Raw genomic sequence first — 18,987 nt, forward strand, 5'->3', positions numbered from 1 at the left:
CGAAAAGGAATAGTGTTTGCTGGGGCTTGGTGGCAGAGGAGAGCTTGGCTTGCTATGGCAGGGAGAACCCACTTTTCTCCTTTTGTCTCATGCTTGTTACACTTGTCATGCCTCCACTGCCATCCACACTCTCAACTCGTGATCTTGCATCCTATTTCTTATAAAAAGTTGAAGGCACAAGAAGAGGATTCTCAAAACTTCTATCACCATAGCTATGCATCTGCCCGCACATACTCTGCCTTCTCCTCTCTCCTGTGTATCAAGTGTCAGTGATCTTAGTAAAGGCTCCTCCGCCTGTGCCCAAGATCCTATAGTCTGTTTCCTCTGGCCTGCCCATCCATGATTCCACTTACGCTCCACTCTGACTCTTGCATTGTCTGTTGTTTTGTTTTGTTTTTTTTTCTGTCTGCTAAATCTTTCCCCTCAACCTACCAACCTGTTGTTTCTTCCATTTGTAGAGGAAAGACAGTCTTTTGATGTCACTCTTCCCCAGTGATTCCACATATGTCTCTATCTGTTTAAAGAGGAATTCCATGAAAACGTTGTGTAATTTTTTCTTCAGAATTCTTCCCTCTCTTTTTCTTTTAAAACCACAGAGGCATTTATTTGCCTTCATCATGTGACTGAAACTGCTCTTGGTTCAAGTCAGCAGTGGCCTCCATGCTGCTATGATCGCTTGTCAGTCCTCTTACTTGTCCCGCCAGCAGCTCTGGAACTTGTTGTTTTACTCTTGTTGCTTCATAACACCTTTTTCACTTGGCTTCCATTTCTTGATTTTTCTTGTACATGCTAACTGCTGCTTTTCGGTTCTTTATTTGGTCCCTCTTCATCACTGCAATTGCTAAACATTGCCGTGCCCTAGGGCTTAATCCCTGGACCTCTTCTTATTTCTATCAAAAAGAAAAATTTTGTTCATCCAGTCTAATGGCTCTAAATGCCATACGTACACTGATGACTTCTAAATATATATCTGGATACCAGAGCTCTCCTGAACTTTAAGCTTCTATATCCAACTGGCTACTTGACATCTGTCACTGAATTTCTAACAGGCAATTTAATATAATAGGTACAAAAATGAGCTGCTTCCCCCTCCCTGTCTCATATTCTCTGCTTTTCCTATCTCAGTTATGACTGCTACATTCTTGCAATTGCTCAGGTGAAATCCTTGAATTCATCGTTATGCTATTCTTCCTTAATATCCTACTCTCTCAGGAATCTTGTCTTTTCCACCTTCAAAATATATCCAAATTCTGACTGCTTCTTACCACTTCTTTGGTTACCACTCGAGTTCAAGATATCATCATCTCTCATCTGGGTTATTTGGGTAGCCTAGCTCATGTCCCTGCTAACACCATTGCCCATCTCTAGCCAATTTTTAACAGACAGAAGGACCATTTTAAAATGTAGACAGATCATGTTTCTCCTCTGTTCAAAGCCCCTAATGGCTCCATTTGTCTCATGGATCAATAGCCATGGTATTACAATTTGTTATTGTCCTACCTCTTGGATCTCATAGCCTAATACCTTCCCTTTTGTTTAGTCTGGTCCATCCACACTTGATGCTCAAACTCTCCTTACACTTTTACCACCCCAGGGCTTTGGCACTTGCTGTTCTGGCTGCATTGAACTTGCTTCCTCCAGATGTCTGCATGGCTTGTTCTCTCTCCCTCTTTGGTCTTTACGCGAATGTATTTTCTTAGTGAGTCCTTCCTTGGCCACCTTATCTCATCATTCTTTCCACCCCTCTTTAAGAACTCACTTACCCTCCCTCTTTTCTTTCACTGCTTCCTGCTTTATTTTTCTCTTCAGTTCTTATTATCATTTTGCATTTACTATACATTTTCTTATTTTCTTATTGCCTCCCTTAACTAGAATGTAAGTAAGCTCACTGAGGAGAGAAATATTTGAACATTCCGTCCGTTGCTATATGCCCAGTACTTCTGAGTGCTCTGTGAATAAAAATGTATGAATGAAGGACTGAATGTAAAAGCATATGAACCAGAGAAAGATTAAGGTAGCAAAAGTTGTACAGTGATTTAATGAGATGGGATTTCATTTCTCAGGTTCTAGGATGCAACACCATGGTTAATTTTCTGGCTCAGAATTGTTTCCCGGGCATAAAACCAGTTTAACTTTAAAAGAATAAAGATACTTTAAAAAAGAGTAAAGATTTTTAGATCCTCTCTTGGAACTATAATGGTCATGCAAATCTTACATACACATACCTTATTTAAGGAAGTTAGAAAATACATAAAAGAGCTATAGAAGGTTTCTATATAGGATTGCAAACGTTTTGTTTCCTAAATATTAATACAAATATCATGTTAAGGAAGTAAAACAATTTAAAGTAATGGTTTTAAAAAAACTTACAGGTGTAAAAGAGAAGCATATGGTTGAACAGAGATTGCCAATGAAATTGACAGATGATTAGCATTCATGAAAACTTTTAATTAACACCTTGGAAAATTCCATAAAATGATACTGTATGTAAATGACTATGTGTGATATCTTTGAGGATTCTCTTACCTGTTTTGCAGAGGGGAAAAAAATGGATCACAAAACCGCTTATGATACAATTTTCCCTAGCCCTGGGTTTGTTTTGAGTGTTATCTACTTGTGTCAATCATGACAATTTGAGCTGCCAATATTCTAAATTATTTGGCTGATATAGAAGTGATTCTCTGTATTTCCTGGAGGAAAGAAAAACTACCTTTTAGTTTCTTATCCCTTCTTTTTTCCCCCAGCATTTTCTGATTAAGTAACGATGGGAGATTTTGAGCTTTAACATGGAGCTTTTCTAAGGTCACTTAGAATCAGGTTTGTTTAAAATCTGGTTAATAAAATTTATGATTAATAAGCCATATATAAAACACGAATTCAGATAGTGAGAAACTGATTTTCTCAGGGATGCAAAGATACTACATTGCACTTTGTTCTGTATGTTGAAACTACAGTTTGTATTTATTGTTTGTGGTGAAATGGGAGTGGTTTTCTACATGAAAATAGTGGTAGTTGATATAAATAATATTTCCAAATGTTTGTAGAGGTAGAGTTACAACAGGATTATGTTATTAATTTTTTAAAAGTTTTTATTTATTTATTTTGAGAGACCGAGAGAGCGCAAGTGGGGGAGGGTCAGAGAGAGAGAGGAATAAATAATCCCAAGCAGGATCAGTGCTTTCAGTGCAGAGCCTGATGAGGGGCTCCAACTCAGGAACTGTGATCATGACCTGAGCCAAAATCAAGAGGCGGGTGCTTAACAGACTCAGCCACCCAGGCTTCCCAATGTTATTAATTTTTAAGTTAATTTGAATTCTGATGAAAGGACAGCTTTTTAGTGTTTTGCTGAGAGAATTGTGGTACAAATATAAGCTTATCTACCTGTTGTTAATTTTTAAAACTGGCAGAGGGGAGCGGTAGAAAAACAGAAATATGTTTTCTTTGACAGAAACATGTTTCCTTTGTTAGTAGGTAACATGTTTGGTCAGGGTTAAACATCCATTGGTGGTCTGAGTCACCCGTGAGGATATGAATTCTTGTGTCAAGCTGTCATTTCTTGAGATCCTCAAGGATTGCAGGTTTACGACTTTTTTTCTGTCTGCTTATAATGATTGCGTTAAACTTCTTCTGCTTCTGTCTTTTGTTACTTTCTCCGCCTTCCTACTTCCCCTATCTTATCTTTTCTCTGCCTTTCTCCATTGAGTTTTCCATGCTTCTGGGTTTAGTGCCTGTTGATGCGGCCATTAGATTCACACTCAGCAAGTGATGGCCCTTCTCATATGAGCTGCACGGTCATGTAGTGCTATGAATGATTTTAGGCAGTTTTGGAGACTTTCTTTTTTTTTTTGATATTTCCATTTTTAAAAAAAAAATTTTTTTTTCAACATTTATTTATTTTTGGGACAGAGAGAGACAGAGCATGAACGGGTGAGGGGCAGAGAGAGAGAGGGAGACACAGAATCGGAAACAGGCTCCAGGCTCTGAGCCATCAGCCCAGAGCCCGACGCGGGGCTCGAACTCGCGGACCGCGAGATCTGACCTGGCTGAAGTCGGACGCTTAACCGACTGCGCCACCCAGGCGCCCCTGATATTTCCATTTTTAAATGCTATTCGGAATTTATTAATTTGCTGCTTAAGATGTTTCCTCTTTGGTTGAAAGGCAGCAAGACATGGGGGCTAGAACTGGGTGTTACAACCATTTCAGACGGCTGAGGTTTGGAAAACACTTGATACGTAAATGAGGCACTTCTATAATTTAAATTACTAAGTATGATTTTTAAGGATCAGTTATAATATGCCTGGTTTTGAAAGCTAATGTGTATTTTAGGTTCAGTATTTAAATTCCTTAGAATACTTTTTTATTTTCTCGTTTATTGTTTAGTAAGTATTAAGATTTTAAATCATTCTACAGATTAAGGAGTTAGAACATTGCAAGTAAAATATAAAAGCTTTAGAGATACAAAAGAACAAATTTATATTATTATTTTTATCTTTTCTAGTGTTAGGAGCCTAAATGTTTGGAAGCTGAAACATAAAGAATGCAGGAAGAAACAAAAAATTGTACTGAAAATACCAATTAAGCATGAATGTTGCCTGATTTATAATTCCATGTACAGAGATTATAAAGAAGAAATATAGCTCACGAAGGATGAGATGCTCTAAAATTGTGATTCTGACTATATAATTGAGAATAATCCTGCTGAGAAAGAAAAGAAGTTAAATAAAAGCGTAACTATATCAGGAGCCTTTGATAAGCTCAGAATTTAATGGGGTAAGTATCCAAGATTGAAGGGGTACAGAGTGAGAGCTTATTAAGAAAATCAGGAACCTGAGGAGAGTTAATGATCATGGTCATTCATTCATTCTACAGATGTTTATTGGGAACCTTTTCTATACCACATTATCTTGTTTGCACTGTGAGTACTAAAATATAATGAGATCTTTGCTCTTAAAAATCTACTATGATAACATTGGACTATAATATTAATAATTGACATAGCAGAGGAAGAACTACTCGGTTCTTGTTTTGTTTCCAAACTGGAAAGTAGGGATTCAGCATACTTAAGTGGAAACGAAAGCCTAGACTGGAATAAAGAATAGAATAAGAACTTCTTACAGTGAGTTCAAGTTTCCAGTCCAAGATGAATGTATATTTCAGCTTACAAAAGAACTTGCTTATATAGTTGTGAAAAAAAAAAAAAACTGTTGGGTAAATGGGTAAATAATAACATGAGATATTTAGGTAGATTTTTGGCAGGAAGGACAACTGAGCTCATAGATAAATGATTAATAGATCAGTGTTATTGGAATGTGGGCACTGACCTTGCCCTTGTCTTTGAGTACTTATTGACAACTTCAGTAAAAGTGTGCTCACCAGAACTTTAGGTGACAACATCTTGGAGTAGTAGCTTACGTATTTGATCAAACAATCAGTATTCAATGTTCAGATAAATGTAAAGGTAGTGGGTAAAGCTAGAATGATAGAGACTCCTGAGAGTGGTGTCTTGGGAAACAAAGAATGTGAGGTTTTTTTTTTTTTGTTTTTTTTTTTAAATATTTTTGGGACAGAGAGAGACAGAGCATGAACGGGGGAGGGGCAGAGAGAGAGGGAGACACAGAATCGGAAACAGGCTCCAGGCTCTGAGCCATCAGCCCAGAGCCTGACGCGGGGCTCGAACTCACAGACCGCGAGATTGTGACCTGGCTGAAGTCGGACGCTTAACCAACTGCGCCACCCAGGTGCCCCAAAGAATGTGAGGTTTAAATAGTTAGTCAGTTTGATGGTACTGTTGAAAGACACCATTGGCTAATTGTTGCAAGGCCCCACTGATAAACTCAAGGAGGATCAGAGGCCTATGTAGGGACATCCACAACTGTCTTCAAATATTTGAAGATCTGGCATGTGGAAGAGATAGTAGATTGGCTTCATGTTGCTCTCAGAGAACTACCAGCAATTAAGTGAAAATCATTGTAGTACCACGAAATGGAAAGCTTCCAAAAAACTAGGGTTGTCCAACAATGGAGAGGACTACCTTGTAGAGTAGTGAAAAAGTCTTGTAGAGAAAAAAGTGGACCATTTATGTTAGGATAGGAATTGTGTTAGAAAATCTCTAGGGTTTCATATCTTTAAAATTGTATAGTTCTGTAATTTCATAAACTTGTCATGACAGTTTGAGAAGATAAGAGGAATTTGCTCCAGGGGAAATATGCATATGAGTGGGGCATTTTTTTTTCTTTTTTTTTAAAGAGACCAAACCCAGTGGCAGTCCTGAAAACTATAATTAAAGTTAGAATGGGGAGTAGTAATAGCATTGTCCCTCAAACATTCTTGTGCTGTTTCCAGATAAATATAAAAGAATGTAAAGAAACATAATGGTCTGAATTTGACCCCTAGTTTGTCAGAGAGGAAAGGCATAGACATATATTGAAGATCCTTTTAATTATTCTCTAGTATTCAGCTTGTCTTTTGATTAGAAGAAATAAATGCCAGGCTACAAACAAGAGATTTCATTTGGGAAAGCAACAGTCCTTGCCTTTGTATTGAGTTAAATATGGAGGTTTCATCTGTAAGAAGAGACCATGTTGGATTCCTAACTACCTTAAGAAAGTACCTAAAAACCACTTTGAATGTTGCTCAAATTAACCTCACTTTGCCTACTTGATTTTTATTTTTTTTCTATGAAGTTAACACAAAAGACTGGTTGGATTACAGAGTCCTTGTTTGAACAGATTCTTCTTGAATTTAGATGTAACTGTATACCTGGGATCCTGGATGTAGAAAAGACCTGAAAAATAACTTAATATGAAGTTCTTTCTTTCATAGATGCAGAAATTGAGTTCTAGAGCAAATGAATTGCTCAAGCAAATTCTCTTTGGTTACAAATAAAGTTAAGATTAGAACACAGCACTTAGGACTTGTAGTGAATTCACGTCTCTTTCTATTGTACCATTCTCTCTACCTCTTTTTAACTATGCTGAAGATATGCAGTGTGTCAAGATACAGAAGGAAAAAAAAAGGAGCATATATCCACATTGTCTTCATAAGTTAAAGGTGTTACATTTAAGTCTTAAGTATTTTTCAGTTTTATTAAACTTTGATCTCTAGAAATAAAATAAGAGTCAGTTGTTAAACTTCTGTTCTGGTGAAAACGGGAGGGATGGAGGTAGGATTTTGTGGTTAATTTCAGAAAGGATTTAGAGCTTATGACTGTCTTAGCAACTTTCCTAAATTATGTAGATTACTATTCCAGTAGTAGAGAGATCAAGTATCAGTATTTTAGGACAGCTTTTAAACTGGGCAAATCTAAGACATCTGAACAGAATATCACTTTACCTAGAATTGATCCAAGTTTCTGAACTTCTGGCAGAGAGGAAGGTCGGCATGCTTGAATACTTTGCTGCAAAGTTCCAAGAGTTAACAATCTTTTTTTTTTTTTTAATATGATTCTTTTGTTTGTTCTCCCTTGTGATTGTATTATAGATTTAAGTAGTGGTACTTCATTGTTTTAAACAATAATTGACTCAATATTGGATTTGATCAAGATAAAGGATAATCATTTAAAATGTATTTGCAGTGATAATTTCAAGGTGGTTTTTATTGAGCAAACATAAATGAGTATCTGGCTCACTAAAGTTTATGATAAAAATCAGAGATGATCCATAAATGTTTATTGAATTAATTCCTTTAAGATTTTGCAAAACGAACTGAAATGTTATATTTAGAAATAATCAGATTGATGCAATTTGAAGTGACTAAATGTTTTTTGGTAGTTCCTGATCAGTAATTTCTATGTTTATGCCACGTAAATTGACATAGAGATTTCACATAATCCTGGAACCTTGGGTATTATGGAGAAAGATGTAAGAGTAGATTAAGTGGGAGGTGGATAGATTCTCAGATTATAGTTAACTTAGAAAATTAAAAATCATATGAATTTAAAAATAAATTCAGATATTTGAAAGCAAAAATCAAAAGAATTTTTCTGGTTTGTGTGACTTCAGGGAGGAGGACAAAGAGCAAAGGGAGGGGGGTAGTTTGGAGATTTTTTTTGTAACAAAGTAGTTATAGTAATTTATTGCATGTCTTCTGTATATCTAGCCTATTCCAAGGAAGTATAAGTCACATTCCCTTGTCCTGCAGAATTTGCTTTCTTTGGGAGTGGAGAGAAGGCAAGACGCTCACATATGAAGCAATTTGTTACAACTGCCTAAGATTTGTGTGATTGTGAAAATAAGTGGAATGCACTCTAAAGATTGTCCTTGGCTTCTCTTCTTTCATTTCCTCTTTCAGCCAGGAACACTTACTTGCTGTTCACTGCAAGTACTCATATCCTGGGACTAACTCCTGATCAAGATTCATGTGTGTAAGAAATTCTTGTTGGGGCCAGATCCTCACCTCAAAAACATGCTAGTACCTGACATGTGTTCCCTGTCTTCAGGTCTCCTACCTTGTGATTTAGATCCCCTGATCTCAGTCCTGGATGATCATCAGAATCACCTGTAGAATTTTAACATTCGGGCACTGTCAGAATCTCTGGGGCTGTTACACAGGCCAGTGTATTTTTAAAGATGCATACATGTGTTTCCGATAACTTTTAACTATCCAATTTCTGTTGCCAGTGATCTGTATCCCATTTACTTATCTACCTGGCCTTCCTGCCTGGTTTTTCTCTTCCTGCCTATATAATGACCCCTCCTTTAGGTGTTTAATTTAATTTGTCTTAATCAACATTTGGGGACATAACTCTTTTAAGATCATTAGAAATTTGAAAATTGGAACCAGTTGATTGAGTTACAGAGAACCAGACCTCAGTTAAAAATTCCTGTCATATGCATAGCCTTTATTCTGGTTAGTGAATATGTATTTATTTATATACTTCATCGTCAACGTGCGGAATATCCTTTTTTGTGTGTCTTTATTCCGTGTTGTGTAATTGATTCCAAAATACACTGTGCTCACCTGTGTGTTGATTGTTGGTAGCAAGATGAACAAATGTCTATTTTGAGCATGAAAATACACTTGTTGGGGTGCCTGGGTGGCTCAGTCGGTTGAGCGACCAGCTTCGGCTCAGGTCATGATCTCGCAGCTCGTGAGCTCGAGCCCCGCGTCAGGCTCTGTGCTGACAGCTTGGAGCCTGGAGCCTGCTTCAGATTCTGTGTCTCCCTCTCTCTCTGCCCCTAACCCACTCACATTCTGTCTCTGTCTCTTTCAAAAATAAATAAACATTAAAAAAATTTAACGAAATCCACTTGTTTTCTGTAGCTACCCGATTGTGAGATTAATTTGAGAAAAGTGATTCCAGTCTATTTGAATAATTTCTCTGATGTAGTAAACATACAACTTCTCATTCAATGACACTTGCTTCTTATTTATTCTTAAAATGGTTTGTGAAGCCATTAATACAGATTAAGTGAAAAGAAATCAGATCATTTTTTAATAAATTTTGTGGTCGATATTCTCAACATCTAATAATATTAGAAGATTGGGAATGTCAGATTCATTGTCTGGGGTTTAAGACTGTAAATAGATTTCTGGTTCCAACGTTAAAGTACAATCTGTCTGACATGATTTACATATTTAGTGTAGATAAGACCAAAGTTAACGGATTTGCTTCAGTAACATGAACTAATTTTCTAGTTATTTGCTGGGCCAAGAGCATGACAACCATATAGAAGTGCAGATCAAATAAAAGCAAGGGCCTTTTTATAGCTTGCTGATGAGAGGCCAGCACATTCCACATGAGCACGTCTGTCTAACTTCCCATAGGTTAGGAGGTTCAGTATTCTGTGCTCTCATGATTATTATTCTGTGCTCTCTGGACTAATGGCATTTTGGCTATCACTATTAATTAGTCTTTATCCCTAAAGAGAGTTTTAGGAACTTATCTATTGGTATTTCTTATATTTGTGAAATATTGACATAAATAAATTCTGGCCCTGACATACCTCCTCATCTGTCATCTTTTGTTTGTTGCCATAAATGTCACGGTCATTTTTATGTTCATATAAGGTCCATCACTTTCACCCTGAAGCAATTTAGAGACAACTTATAGAAAAAAAAAAAAAAAAAAAAAAGAAAGGTGGAGAGGAAATGAGGATGAAGCAAAGCAAAGAGAGTGAGTAGAACAGAAGTCCAGCATAAAATGTAATGGATCTCAAAGTGGGTACTTGGCTCTTACTATCTTCGGATCACTTTAAACCAAAGGATTTGCTTTTGTAGAATTTTAGAATTGAATGTAACCTTACAGATAATATAGTTCATAGGCTTCATTTTAAAAATAAGGAACGAAGAGAAAGGTTAAATGACATGGTCATGGTCACAGAGATAGCGGTATTGTCTACCGACTGGCCATCATGCTGCTACTTATCTTTATTTTTAGGAAGAGAAAAGTAGGTCATTCGCCTCAGAGATGCAGGAGGCTAACATCCTCAGGTACCTCGATTTTGCCCAGCAAATGGACATTTTGTTTCTGTGGCCGTGTGGTTCTCTGTCTTCCTTCTCAACTGTGCCTTATTAGTTCCTTCCTTTAGGGGTTCTCTTTGTGCTTTCACTCTTTAGCTTTGGGCCTCCAGAGTTCTGCCCTGAGCTCACTGATCCATGCACTCTTTATGTTCTCCTAAGGCATTCGTATATACCATTGATTTAGTACCTCTCAAGAATCCCACACCATGCTAGATACTGAGCTAGACCCTGGGTCATGACAGACACAACACCTGGACCACGGAGTGAATGTTCTTGTTCATTCTTGGGGTTTTAGCTGCTGCCCATATTCTGAAGATTCTTGAATCCATAGTTCTGGTTGTGATTGATGAGCTGTACATGTGTAACTAGCTCAGATGCCCCACAGAAGCTTCAAATGTGGCATACTTAACATGAACTTCATCATTTCCTCCCTTCCCCTTTCTTCAGAATATGCTTTTTCTCCTGAATTCCCTATCTCAATGTCAAAGTCACTTGGCCACTTCTTCAGAAAGTTGGAAGTCACTTTTTGATTCATGTTCTTTCTTTTCTTTGAAATGACTAGTTCGTGTTCCCTCTACCTTACTCCTAGTCTCTTTTACTCCTTTATTATCCCTTCTCTTTAGTTTTGCAGCAGCCTCCAGACTGAACTTCACTTCTCTAAGCTTGCTTTCCTTTCTACCATTTTTCTGAAATCCACTCTTTTCAGGGATGCTGGAGTGATGGTCTAGACTAGAGTGTAATCTAACCACAGCAGTCTCTGCTTAAAACCCTTGTCTGGTTTCCCATATTCTGCAGGGTAAAACCCAAGCTCCTTACCATGGCACTCAAGGTCGTCTGTGACCTGGTGCTACCTTGTGCTGCTGTTTCTTGAGTCATGTTGTTTCTTTGGTCAGAATGGTTGCTTATGCCATTTTCTCTGACTGGTCCACAAGACTACAACTCATGCCTCCCTGTTCTTCTCACTTGGTTAAACTGAAAGAAAAATATTATAAAAAAATTTCAAATAATCACAGAAGGAAAAGTAAAAAGTACAAAGCGTTCCTGTATTCAACATTAAAATTTTGACAGGCTGGTTCATTTATTTCTCCCCACCCCCACCCCTTTTTTTTTCCTTTGCAGAAGAATTTAAAAGCACACCCAAGATACCATACAATTTCACCCCTACTTTAGTAGGCCATCCTACTTCAGTATGGACATTTCATATATAACAACAGCGTCATTATCAAATAACAAAATTGGCAACAATTCCTTGGGATCACCCACTTTTCTGTGAACAATAAAAATTTCCAAGTTGTTGCAAAAAAATATTTTTACAATTAGATTTTTTGAATCATGATCCAAATAAATACCACATATTAAATGTGGTTAAGTCTCTAATTCTTTCTTAATCAAAACCAGTTCTCACTCCTCTCTTCTATTAATGCTATTTTCTTTTTGCAGAATCCAGGTCAGCTGTCACATAGAATGTTCCTTTATTTATTTGTTTGTTTGTTTATTTATTTATCTATTTATTTATCTTCTGTGGTGTTACTTAACTTGGCTCTCTAGCCACTGTATTTCCTATAATTATAAGTTAGTTGTGGAGGCTTGATTAGATTTAGTTTCCATTATCTGCCTGCCTGTCTGTCTGTCTGTCTGTCTTTTAGGGTGTTAAGATTGATCAGTGGGTTCAAGTGGTGACAGCCTCAGCCCTCCCTTATAAAAGCCACCATCAATCATTGTGCAACTAATGGTTTAATCCATTGATGATTACTGCCTGAATCAATTATTTCATTAAGGGTTGCAAAATATTAATTGTAGAATTCTGTAATTTCTTCCACATGTACTGGCTGGAACTCTTCTATAAAGAGGGATTTTACCTCATCACCAAGAGCATTTGATTACCCTGAAATACAGACTGCATAAGGATAGGATGGGAAAAAATGCTGGTTTTTTCACTTTGATTACCTGGCTAAATTTTAATCATCCTTCAAGGCTCAGCTCAGGGGATTGCATCTGTAGGAAGCCATTGTTAATTCTGTTGAGCTAAAGTAAATGTTACTTTTCCCTTCCATGAAATCCCATACTTACTCTGCCTTCAGTTTCTCATGTTGTGTTGAAAGTATCATACTTTTTAACTGGAAATTCATTTCACTGTAGATGATTTGCCTAAAGCAGTGCTACTGAAAGCAATTTGGTAGAACACAAACTACCTAAATCATTTGTTCAAACTAATTACTGCCTCTCATTTTTCTCTGAGGCATTTTTAAAAAAATTTTAAATGTTTATTTATTTTTGAGAGAGAGAGAGAGAGAGAGAGAGAGGGGGGCACAGAGTGCAAGTGGGGAGGGGTGGAGAGAGAGGGAGACAGAATCTGAAACAGGCTCCAGGCTCTGAGCTTCCAGCACAGAGCCCAACGTGGGGCTTGAACTCATGAACCATGAGATCATGACCTGAGCCAAAGTCGGATGCTTAACTGACAGAGCCACGCAGGCACCCCTCTGAGGCAGTTTTTTAAATTGAAGTATAGTTGACACACAATGTTACATTAGTTTCAGGTGTAAAACATAGTGATTTGATAAGTGTATATACATTATGCTCACCACAAGTGTAGTTACCACCTATCACCATACAACACTATTACAGCATTATTGACTACATTGCCTATGCTATATACCTTTTACTCCCATGACTTACTCATTCCATATCTTGGCTATCATAAATAATGCTGCAGTAAACATAGGGGTGTATATATATTTCTGAATTAGTGTTTTTTGTTTATTAGTTTGTTTGGGGTAAATGCTGAGCAGGGGAATTACTGGATTATATAGTATTTCTATTTCTAAATTTTTTAGGAACCTCCATACTGTTTTTCATAGTGGCTGCACCAATTTACATTCTCACCAACAGTGCACGAAGGTTCCCTTTTCTCCACATCCTCACCAACACTTGTTATTTCTTGCCTTTTGGTACTAGCCATTCTGACAGGTGCAAGGTGATATTTTGTTGTGGTTTTGATTTGCATTTCCCTGATGATGAGTGATGTTGAGCATCTTTTCATGTGTTTCTTGGCCATCTGTATGTCTTCTGTGGAAAATTGTCTATTCAGGCCCTCTCCCCATTTTTTTAAGTTTATTTATTTATTTATTTTGAGAGAGAATATAGTGGGGGAGGGGCAGAGAGAGAGAGAGGGAGAGAGAATCCCAAGCAGGCTCCTCACTATTAGCACAGAGCCTGACATGGGGCTTGATCTCACAAACTGTGAGATCATGACCTGAGCCGAAATCAAAAGTCAGATGCTTAACTGACTGAGCTACGCAGGCGCCCCGGTCCTCTACCCATTTTTAATTGGATTATTATTTTGGTGTTGGGTTGTGTCGACTCTTTATGTATTTTGGATATTAACTACTTATCAGATGTATCATTTGTAAATGTCTTTTCCCAATCTCCAGGTTGCCTTTCTGTTTTATTGATGGTTTCCTTTACTGTGTAAACGCTTTTTATTTTGGTGTTGTCCCAATAGTTTATTTTTGCTTTTGTTTCCCTTGCCTGAAGAGACATATTTAGAAAAATGTTGCTAAGGCTAATGTCAAAGAGATTACTGCCTATGTTTTCTTCTAGGAGTTTTATGATTTGAGGTCTGACATTTAAGCCCTTAATACATTTTGAGTTTATTTTTGTGTATGGCATAATAAAGTGGTCCAGTTTTATTCTTTTGCATGTAGCTGTCCTGTTTTCCCACACCATTTATTGAAGAGTCTGTCTTTTCCCCATTGTATTTTTTTGCCTCCTTTGTCGTAAATTGATTAGCTATATAAACATGGGTTTATTTCTGGGCTCTCTATTCTGTTCCATTAATCTATGTGTCTGTTTTTGTGCCATCACCATACCGTTTTGATTACTGTAGCTGTGTAGTGTATCTTGAAAATTGGGATTGTGATACCTTTAGCTTTGTTCTTTCTCAAGATTACTTTGGCTATTTGGGGTCTTTGTGGCTCAATCCAAATATTAGTATTACTTGTTCTAGTTCTGGGGAAAATGCTATTGGTCTTTTTGTAAGGAGTGCATTGAATCTGTACATTGTTCTTTGAGGCAGTTTTATACAAACTTGTATACATCTTGGTGCCTTTTTGTTCATTTTCACATTTTAAAATTGTTTTCTTTTCTTAATTAAAAAAAATTTAATGTTTATTTTTGAGAGAGACGCACACACACAGAGCACAAGCAGGAGGGGGACAGAGAGAGAGGGAGACACAGAATCCAAAGCAGACTCCAGGCTGTGAGCCGTCAGCACAGAGTCTGAAGCAGGTCTTGAACCATGAACTGTAAGATCATGACCTGAGCCGAAGTTGGACGCCCAACTGACTGAGCCACCCCCAGGCACCCCTGCTTTCTTAATTTTGATTTTGTGTCAGTTAGCTGTGCTTGCTTCTTAGATTTGAAATAGGTAAAAGTTGAGAACAACAGAGATGTTCCAAAATGGGATATTATTTAGATTATGGTATCCCAAGTAGTGGAATAGTATACAGCTGTTAAAAATAATATTGTGAGGGGCGCCTGGGTGGCGCAGTCGGTTAAGCGTCCGATCACGGTTAAGCCAGGTCACGATCTCACGGTCCGGGAGTTCGAGCCCCGTGTCAGGCTCTGGGCTGATGGCTCAGAGCCTGGAGCCTGTTTCCGATTCTGTGTCTCCCTCTCTCTCTGCCCCTCCCCCGTTCATGCTCTGTCTATCTCTGTCCCCAAAATAAATAAACGTTGAAAAAAAAAATATTGTGAAAAATGTAACTATTGGTGCGTAAAGACTTTTATGATCTATGAAGTGACAGAAAAAGATTACAAACAAATATGCTATTGTCCCATCGATGTTTTTGGTCGCTTATGGAAGTGTTGCTATATTATTATTACTATCGTTATTATTGTCATACTAAGAGGAACAGTTTCAAAGTGTATTTATAAAGCAAACACAGCCTGGGGTCAAATTACTTTAAAATTTCCCTGAATTCTCGGGGTGCCTGGGTGGCTCAGTCGGTTAAGCGTCCGACGTCAGCTCAGGTCACGATCTCGCGGTCCGCGAGTTTGAGCCCCGCGTCGGGCTCCGGGCTGATGGGTGGGAGCCTGGAGCCTGTTTCCGATTCTGTGTCTCCCTCTCTCTCTGCCCCTCCCCCTTTCATGCTGTGTCTCTCTCTGTCTCAAAAATAAATAAAACGTTTAAAAAGATTAAAAATAAATAAATAAAATTTCCCTGAATTCTCATGAAGTGCAGGATGCTCACACCAGGGGGAACGCTCAGGAGGCTGTACAGTGCGGAGGAGTGCTAGAATCACACCTTGTACCGTAGCTTGGGCGAACGAGCCCTGTGGGTGGACAGCAGGCGGGAAAAGAGGATGCCTGCCTGCCGCTGCGTCTCTGCTTGCACATAAGGGATCTGCGTAGACGCACGCTAGGGCGGTAACAGTGTTTCCCTGAGTGGGCTGGACTTTGGGCCCTGAATGAAATGCAGTGTGAGTTTTCTGGATGAATAAATTATAAATGGCCGTGGTCAAATAGGTATCATTAAGGCTAGATTTGGGGGCATTGTCCTCATATCACTGTTAATACAAATTATATCTACGCAGAGTCATGGCTCACACTAAAGGGAAAAATGATATACAAACGAACTTTGTAAATGTTGTCATTCCGAGGTATGTGTTTTTGTGTTCTGTTTATGCCTTAGATAGAGCTTCTTAAACTAGAGCGCATGGATGACATTCAGGGGGTTTATGGATTCTATGAAATTGTGTGTAAAATATAGGTGTGTGTACTTTTTTTTTTTTAAATAAGTCGTAGCCTTTATCAGATTCTCAAATGTGTCCATTCCTCAAAACAAGGCTGTTAGTTTTTGTGCCCAGAACCGGAATAAAACAGATTTTTACTCATATGGAAATTTGGGAACAGCTGCTTGACCTGAAATTTTGTTAGTAGGTCAGCCTATGAATATATCAAAAGATATATTCTGATTTCTCATAACTTCCACTTAGGGTGTGAGTCAGAAGTGTTTGTGTAATAGTACCATCCCAATAAACCCCAATTTTACATCCTTTGTAAATGTGTATGATATACACATTTAGAAAATATATTTTATGTGTTTGCTGCTTGAAGTAATTAAACTACTTTAATTAACACCCCCACTTTTTGTCATTGTTTTTTACTAGTTCTGAGCTTTCCAATGAATAATAACTAGCTCTTTAATTTCTTATATGTTATATTACTTTAATTATCCACAGTAACTAAACAGATGGGTTAAGAAAAGTACCACACTAATTCAGGGATCTAGGAGGTAGAAATCAGGAGATCTGTCCTCTGGAAATGGACCGAGGAGGCAGGGGCAGATAGGCCAAACCAGAAGTGACAGTGAGTCAAAGGCTCAGAGCCCAGAGGTCTAGAAACTATATTGGGGGTTTTTATGACAGAGAGAGAAGTGGGAAGGACTTTAGTGCTTTAAACTTATGGTGAGTTATGTGTCATGTGTTGGTACCATTCATTTACTCCAAAAGATGGTATTTAGAAATTCCCCAAACAGAAGAGACAGTAAAGGCTTAAGAATATCAGATGGGCGGGGGGTGGGGGGAGGATGGGCAAAATGGGTGAAATGGAGTTACAGGCTTCGAGTTATGGAATGAATAAGTCACAGGGATGAAAAGTACAGCATGGGGAATATAGCTGATGGCACTGTAACAGCGTTGTATGGTGATAGTAGCTATGCTTGTGGGGAGCACAGCATACTGTCCAGACTTGGCAAATCACTGTGTTGTGCACACAAAACTAATGTAATGGTGTGTGTCAGCTCTACTTCAATAAAGAAGAGAAAAAGAAAAAAGAATATCAGATGTGGAACCCAAATCCCCCAATTTAATCCCAGCCTGACCATTTCCCTTGGATAATTTGCTTAATTCTTCTATATCTCAATTTCCTCATCTGTAATAATTGACTAACATCATAATGTTCCTTTGATGATTAAGTCAGCAAATATATATAACATGCTCAGAACTAAGTGCAGTAACTGTGTGCCTCAGCTGTACTGGACAGAGCTGTGGAACACGGTTGAGAAAAAAGGAGGATAGGTAATGGTGTGTGTTTGGAGGAGAAATTACCTGCCCTCTGCTTGCTGCTCCCCACCTCCCACAGATACCCAACCCTTGGCCTTCCAGGTATAGGAGTGATAAAATTTTAATCTTAATGACACGCCATTAGGACAATATTTTACATAAAAATTGATGGGCTCTTGGTGCATATGGGTTTGAGAAGTTGTGTAATAATTGCCTGTAAAATAAAGAAAAAAAATTGCTTTTGATCCACTTGGCTGGTTGGATGCCTCAGGTGTTGACAAACTTAGCTGTGTAACAGTGGTGTGACAGTGTGAGTGGTTTCTTGTTATTAGAGCACCTGTTTTCCCTGGGTGTGTTTACAGAGTTGGCATGGTTAGGTTTATCTACCTGATGGCTAAATGTGGACCTATTCAAAAGAAGTTCCATGCTAAAAGCATGATATGTATTGGCTCTTCTTCCTTTTTAAAAATTGTTACATAATTCAGTAACATCTCAAAAACTACCACCTTTTTCTTATTTTTAATTTCCATGACATCTGTTCTCTCATATTGATTATATTCCTCCAACGAGTTTCCACTTCACTGTCTCTGTTGTTTCTATGCCTTCTTTCTTTGTTCCAGATATAACTCAAGGTTTTCCACATTGCAAGCTTTTTGTTCAAGCTCGATACTGATATTATACAGGTATTGATTTAATTTAGCAGTTTGAGTAGTTATTTCTGAGGCTTACAAAAAAAAAAAAAAACCTCACCTCAAGAACAAGCAGGCACAATGGGGTCTTCTTGTCTTATGCAGTTTTAGGCATAAGTTTATGACATACTCAGATCTCAAAACTGTTTTGCTAATGCTACAAGTAAATCCTAAAGTCTCCCACAATGATTCTGGGTTTTTGTCTCTCCTTATCTGTATTGCCTCCTCTCTATGCACATTGCAACCCCCAGGATTGAGAGGTAATACTTTAAATAGTTTTGATTTTTTTTTTCTCACCTGCACCTCATCTTATCTTAGATGCAGCATGAAAAAAAAAAGTGAGAGCAACCAGGGTGGTTAGAAATATTGTAATTGCACCTCGTTTTGGATTAGCTTGAAGCTCAGTTTGCTAGGCTTTTTAATCTATTCATCAAGGTAGATATGAAGTCAAAAAAGATCAGGTTTTGTTTTCAAAGAAGAAAAGTAGAGTTCACATCCTTAGCCATTGTGAGCCAAAGGGAGGAAGAGCATTATGTACACATTTATCTTCATTATTTTTGCTTTTGACATCAATTTTGGAAACATGGTAGGTGTTTTGAAAATAATGTCCATAGGCTTTAAATTTTAGGTTAGTCATGAAGGAGATTATGGCATGCTTTATTTGTGTGGAATATTATTAATTCTTCTTAGTTACATTTGCATGTTTTGTTGTTAACTATTTTCTTTCTTTCTTTCTTTCTTTCTTTCTTTCTTTCTTTCTTTCTTTCTTTCT

General features: G+C 37.8%; 1 protein-coding gene across 7 annotated transcripts in view; it reads left to right on the top strand.

Moving 5' to 3' along the window:
• Window positions 1–18,987, top strand: part of SOX5 (SRY-box transcription factor 5) — a 1,021,040-nt gene that overhangs the window by 39,846 nt on the left and 962,207 nt on the right. The window lies entirely within an intron of this gene.

The sequence above is a fragment of the Herpailurus yagouaroundi genome, unplaced genomic scaffold (genome assembly GCF_014898765.1).
Source record: "Herpailurus yagouaroundi ecotype Mexico unplaced genomic scaffold, PumYag 166, whole genome shotgun sequence".
In the NCBI taxonomy this organism is placed as follows: Eukaryota; Metazoa; Chordata; class Mammalia; order Carnivora; family Felidae; genus Herpailurus; species Herpailurus yagouaroundi.